Source organism: Sminthopsis crassicaudata, chromosome 2, assembly GCF_048593235.1.
Source record: "Sminthopsis crassicaudata isolate SCR6 chromosome 2, ASM4859323v1, whole genome shotgun sequence".
NCBI classification, from domain to species: domain Eukaryota; kingdom Metazoa; phylum Chordata; class Mammalia; order Dasyuromorphia; family Dasyuridae; genus Sminthopsis; species Sminthopsis crassicaudata.
Genome location: NC_133618.1, coordinates 231,472,954 through 231,480,001, shown reverse-complemented (window position 1 = coordinate 231,480,001; position 7,048 = coordinate 231,472,954). Strand labels below are relative to the sequence as shown.

At 33.0% G+C, this 7,048-nt stretch overlaps 1 non-coding gene across 1 annotated transcript; it reads right to left on the bottom strand.

The window, feature by feature from the left end:
- Positions 1-4,486: 4,486 nt before the first annotated feature.
- Positions 4,487-4,590, bottom strand: LOC141559173 (U6 spliceosomal RNA). Its single transcript, XR_012487256.1, has one exon. It is a non-coding gene; the product is annotated as a U6 spliceosomal RNA (small nuclear RNA).
- Positions 4,591-7,048: the final 2,458 nt, after the last annotated feature.

Here is a 7,048-nt window from a genome sequence, read left to right as displayed (position 1 = left end):
TATTATAATATTTATTTTTTATAATAGTGTTTTATTTTTCCCAAAACATGAAAAGATAGTTTTCAACATTCATCTTTGCAAACCTTGTGTTCCAATTTTTTTCTCTTTCTCTCCTTCTGATATAGGTTAAACATGTGCAATTTTTCTTTTTCTTTCTTTCTTTCTTTCTTTCTTTCTTTCTTTCTTTCTTTCTTTCTTTCTTTCTTTCTTTCTTTCTTTCTTTCTTTCTTTCTTTCTTTCTTTCTTTTTTTTTTTGAGGCTGGGGTTAAGTGACTTGCCCAGGGTCACACAGCTAGGAAGTGTTAAGTGTCTGAGACCAGATTTGAACTTGAGTCCTCCTGAATTCAAGGCTGGTGCTCTATCCACTTCGCCACCTAGTTGCCCCCTGCAATTTTTAAAAAAATAATTCCATATTCATCATGCACAAGAAAAATCAGGTAAAAAGGGGGGGAAATGAGAAAGAAAAAAAACCTGAGCAAAAGGTAAAATACTATGCTTTGATCCACATTCAGTTTCTGTAGTTCTCTCTCTGGATGTGGATAGCTCTTTTCATCATAAGCCTATTGGAATTGCCTTGAATCACCTCATTGTTGAAAAGAGCCAACACAAGACCATCACAGTTGATCATCACACAATCTTGTTGTTTTCTTGGTTCTTCTCACTTCACTTAGCATCAGGTCATGTAAGTCTTTCCAGGCATTTCTGAAATCAGCCTGCTGATCATTTCTTATAGAACAATAATATTCTATTAAATTCATATACCATAACTTATTCAGCTGCTCTCAAACTGATGGGCATCCACTCAGTTTCCAGTTCCTTGTCATTACAAAAAGGGCTGCTATAAATATTTTTGCACATGTAGATCCTTTTCCCTTTTTTATGATTTCTTTGGGATACAGACCCAATAAAGACACTGCTGGATTAAAAGGTATGGACTATTTTATAACCCTTTATGTATACTTTAACAGCACATTTAAAAGGTTGTATACTATAAATAAGTTGGATTTATATCAACAATTCAGAATTTAACTAAGGAAGATAATGAATATAGTGAATCATGCAAATAATACAAATAATGAGATATGTTTATATCAATATTACTAAAAAAAAGGTTTTGATAAAAGACAACATGTATTCCTATTAAAAATACTATAAGACTTGGGAATAAATGGATCTTTCCTTAAGATAGTAATACTTATCTAAAACATTAGGTGTATTGTAGAAAATTTAAAAGTCCATTAAGATCTGGGTTAAAGGAAAAATCACCATTATTACTGATACTATTCAATATAGTATCCAAAATACTATCTTTAGAAAAGGTAAAAAAAAGAAATTGAGGGAATAAGAATTAGTAAAGAGGAAATGAAATTGTCATATTTTGCACTTACTATGATTTATTTGGAAAACATTAAAGAATTAATCAAAAATTAATTGAAATAATTGATAAATAGAGAAAAGTTGCAGGATATAAAATAAATCTACATAAACCATCTACATTCCTATAGATTACTAATAAAACCCAGAAGATAGAGCCATAAAGTGAAATTTTATTCAAAATAACTATGAAAGGTATAAAATATTTGGGAATTTGTCCAGTGAGATACATCCAGGACAATGTGAATTTAACTACAAATAAATTTGAGTTACTTATAGATTATAAATTTAAATCAATCTCATATATTTTGGATATGAGACCTTTATCAGAGAAATTTTCTACAAAGTTTTCCATTATCTATTTCTCCTTTAATATTAAATACATTAGGGGCAGCTAGGTGGAGCAGTGGATAGAGCACCAGCCTTGAATTCAGGAGGACCCGAGTTCAAATCTGACCTCAGACGCTTAACACTTCCTAGCTGTGTGACCCTGGGCAAGTCACTTAACCCTAGCCTCAGGGGGAAAAATATTAAATACATTGAATTTGTTTGCAAAGATCAGAAATAATGATGAACCCAATAGGAGAAATATTACTTACATATAATAGGTAAAGTGAATATAATAAAATGTCAATAGTACCCAAATCAACTTATTTATTCAGAATCATACCAATACAAAAAGATTATTATATAAAAATAGAAAAAATAAAAACTATTGGAAAACCTGTAAAGCAGTTTAGGAGAATTGAATAGAAAGCAATATCTTACTCAGAATACCTAGATAAACTCCAAATGGGTACATGACTTAAACATAAAAGACAAAATCATAAGTAAATCAAAGGAGTAAGAAAGAAATTGTCTTTTGGATTGCTGGAAAAGGAAGAGCATGACTAATTAAATGATAGAGAAGATTATAGAAAATAAAATGGATAATTTTGATGATCTAAAATTGAAAAGTTTTTGCACAAACAAATCTACTATACTTAAAATTAGAGTAGAAAGAGGTAATGGAAAATTTCAAGATAAGTTTCTTTGATAAAAATTTCTTATCCAAGATACATAAGGGATTGATTCAGATTTATAAGATGAAAAACTATTTCCCAGGAGATAAATGGTCAAAGTTTGAGCAATGTTGAGAAATCCAAGTTGTCAATAATTATATGAAAAACTGTTTCATTACACTAGGAACTAGTGAAATTAAAATAAAAATAACTATGAGGTTTTACTTAATATCCATTAAATTGTCAAAAATGACAAAAAAGGAAAGTGACAAATCTTGGAGGAATCATAGGAAAACAGGCATATTAATGCATTGTTAGTGGAGTTGTGAACTGTCCAGCCATTTTGAAAAGCCATTTGGAATTAAGCTCTCAAACTTACTAAACTGTGTGGAGCAGCTAGGTGGTGCAGTAGATAGAGCACTAGCCCTGAAGTCAGGAGGACCAGAGTTCAAATAGGATCTCAGGTACTTAACACTTCCTAGTTGTGTGACCCTGGGTAAGCTACTTAATGCCAATTGCCTTAGCAAAAAAAAAAAAAAAAAAAGAGAGAGAGAGAGAGAGAGAGAGAGAGAGAAAGAAAAAAAAATCTAAAATTACTAAACTGTGCATACCCTTTATATATATATTTTGGGTTTTGCTTTATTGTATATCTAACTATCTATCTATGTGTGGATATATATATATATATATATGTAATAGTACTTTTCATAGTAGCTTAAAACTGGATATTAAGGGAATGTCCACCTTTTGGGTAATGGTTAATCAAATTGTGGTATATGAATGTAATGTAATATTATGATGTCACAAAAAATAACAAAATGGATTGTTGCAAAAGAAATAGGGAAAACCTCTATGATGGGATATAGAATGCAGTGAGAACTAGGCAATCAAGGTACACATTACATTACATTACAGTACAATTACTTTAGAAAGAAAAACTTTCAAAGGCCTTTGAATTCTGATCAGTACAATATTAAACCATGAGTCCAAAAGAATGAAGGTGAAACATACCACTTTGTCTCCTAATAGAGGTGATGAGCTTAAAATGCATATAAAATTTATTTAGTTATATATAAGACATACGTTTTTGCTCATGAGCAATGTAGTAATTTATTTTGCTTGACTAGGTGTTTGTTGAGTTTTTAAAAAATTGTTTCATGTAGAGTAATTTAATGAAATTAACAAACCACAAATTTATTATAAATAATGCATTTAGTAAATAATAACAAATTTAGTTGATAATTTTAATATTTTAAAAAAGAACATATTGTAAACACCAAGTTTGATTATAATAGCTGGGCACTTCGATGTCCAAATAACCTATATGAAGGGGAAGATAAAAATTAAAGGTTATCAATAGGGCATCAATATTTCAAAATTAGGAAGGGATCTAAAGAAGTTTGACTTTGGTAACCTCCAAAATGGAAGGACCATATGAAGGTGAAGCTCAGTAGAAAGAGTGTTATATTAATAGACTGGAATATGAAACATAACATAGAGGCACCTCAAAGAATTCAACTTACTAACTTCGACCTTTTTCATATTCTAAGCCTTTTGGTCCTTTAATGTAGAAAATGCCAAATCTTGTGTTATAGTGACTGTGGCTCCACTACATTTAAGTGGTTTCTTTCTGGATGCTTGCAATAATTTCTCCTTAAATTCTCCTTGAGAGTTCTAGAATGTGACTGTAATACTCCTGAGAGTTTTCATCTTGGAATCTCTTTCAGGAGATGATTGATGTATTCTTTCAATTTCTGTTTTACCTTCTGGTTTTAGAATATTAGGATAATTTTCATGTTCTGAAAGGTGATGTCCAGGGTCTTTTTTTGATCATGATTTTCAGGTAGAACAGTAATTTTCAAATTATCTATTTTGGATTTATTTTCCAGGTCATTTGTTATTCCAATAAGATATTTCACTTTTTTCTGTTTTTTCTTTTTCTTTTTTTGGTTTTGCTTTATTGTATCTTGATTTCTCATAAACTTATTAGTTTCCATTTCCTCAATTCTAATTTTTAAGGAATTATTTTCCTCAGTGAGTTTTTGCACCTACCTCCTTTCCCATTTATCCAATTTTGCTTTTTAAGGTATTTTTCTCCTCATTAGCTTTTTAAAAATATGGAATGCTTTATGAATTTGCATGTTATTCTTGCCTAGGGGCCATACAAATCTCTGTATCATTCCAATTTTAGCATATGTGATGCCAAAGGAAGCACAACTTCCACCTTTTCCAAGAGCTATCATGGAAAATTTCCCTCTCTGCAGTGGAGGATCTTGAAAAGCATTTCAAATAAATGCTGGTTAGTAATATCATTATAGAATATAGCAATCTGTATGTATCACTTAGTCATTTTATAGAAAAAGACTGGATGCCTAGGAACTATTGGATTTTGAACAAGAGGACTAAAATAGGCACATTCCATGCCAAGGCTAGGCAGCCAGTGCTTTTCAGTGTTGTATTTATGTAATGGATACTACTAGACCCTCAAAGCAGAAGACAAAAGAAAAAATTGGTTTGCTTTTATTTGCCTAGCTGTTTTTCTTTTTTAATCAGTTTGAGCACATACTTCATCTCAAGGCATCTCAAGAGTACCTGCCACTTTTAACTGACTTATGGAAAAGGTAGTTGGAGTAATGAACCCTTTGGACTTTTTGGTACTTCATTGCCTTTGAAAGAATATAAGGGAAAATTGATAATACTGTTGGATTAGCTAGGAGAAATTAGTCTGAAGTCTTCAATTGTTCAGTACCACTTCTACAAAGTATAAGCACTAGCAAGCCTTTGGAGCTGATGCACATTGACTTTTTTTCCTCTGGAAAGAGATAATAAGAACATGAGTTATAAAAAACTCATTAAAATATCACGAGCTATATTCTATTGTTTGTCTATTTACTCTGACTATATTATGCAGCATGCATATGTGTGTCTAACAGCTACTAAATTTGCTAAGATGTTTACTAAGGAGAAATATGGATCAATGTATTCCTTTCTTGTTGATATCCTCTCAAACCAAGGTAAAACTTTGAAAGCAAACTACCTAAAGACATACTAATTTTGGCAGGAACTGAGAAATCTAGAACTAAATCTCACTACCTACAGAGAGACCTACAACCTGAGCATTTCAACTGAAAACTGATGAATGTGCTAGGAATCATCAGACCTGAACAAAAATCTCAGTGGAGTCAACATGTGGCATTTCCAATTCATGTATACAATGCTACCAGGAATGACATTATAGGCTTTACTTCATACCCATTGATTTTGGGGTGAGAATCACACAAGTTGACTTACATTTTGGAATTTCAGAAGATGTTAATGTACTAGACATACTCAGGATCAGTATGTCTCTCAGCTGAGAGACTAAAGGAAGCTGAACACATAGCTATAGTCTCGGCTCAAAAAAAAAAAAAAAAAAAAAGTTCTGATAGAAACCAGTAATGGATGTACAAGTTTGTTGTCATAAAAAACCATGGAGTGCAGTGAACACACAAAATAGTAGACTGATGGAGAGTCACTCCATCCCAAGTAGTTGAGAGGTTGGGCAACTTATCTGTTTATCAAATAGTGCCACTGAGGCACTATAAAGACGATGTATTCTAATTATCTGTTAGAGAATTAGTCAACTTCTTAATGAGCAGGTGAAAAGTAGTGATAAACAGTCAGCTAAACAGACTTTGAGAAGAAGAGCCTGATTTCTGGTTGCAGGGAGATGGAGAACTAGATAATAGCTCACAAGATTATGATTCAGATGAGTATTAAATTTAGAATTGTCATCCACCAAAGGCTCAAGAGACTCAATCAACTGGATCCATGACCTAGGAGGAACTCTGTGCAGATAGAAGGGAAGGCTAAACCAAGAGGCACCCTTTTTTCCAACCTAACACTCCAGTTGTAGAAGCTCTATTGTCCAGCCTGAGTCATCCATAAGCTTAGGGCTGGAATCACAGGCCAGATAGGAGACTAGTGCATCCTTTCCAAAAGGCAGTGTTTAGCTGTAATTTCCAGAGTGACAGGGTTGTGGGGCTGGGAATGAGACTGCATGGTAAATAGACTAAGGCTAAGCTAGACAGGATGAGCTTTCATTGGTCAGCATAGCACATCCCCTGTCAGCCAAATAACAGTCAATAAGCACCCACTCAAAATTTTCTGACTCCAGGACTCTAGAAGCCCATCTTTAGCACTAAGATTCCATAATTCTGGGCTCAATCTTCTCTATATCTAAACCAAACCAATGATCTCTTTAAAGTAGTGTAGTGGGAAAAGGCCTAGAAATTGGAAGTCTTGGGTTTTAATTCTAGCTCCATCATTGTGGTACTATATGATCTTGGGCACTTTTCTGGGCTTCTGAGATCTGCTATGTACAATAAGGTAGCTGGACAAAATGGTCTTTTGGTTCTTTTATATGTGTGGAATCCCCACACTGCATAGTGTCTGGCACCGAATAAACACTTAAGAAATACCTACTGAGAGGCAGTAAGGTGTAGGTAGAATGCTGGGCCTGAAGTCAGGAAAACCCAAGTAAAAATCTAGCTTCAGATACTTCAGACCTGGCCAAGTCACTTAACTTTATTTTCCTCAGTTTGCTCACGTGTAAAATGAGCTGGAAAAGGAAATGACAAATCATTCCAGTACCTTTGGCAAAAAGCAAACAAACAAACAAACAAACAAACAAA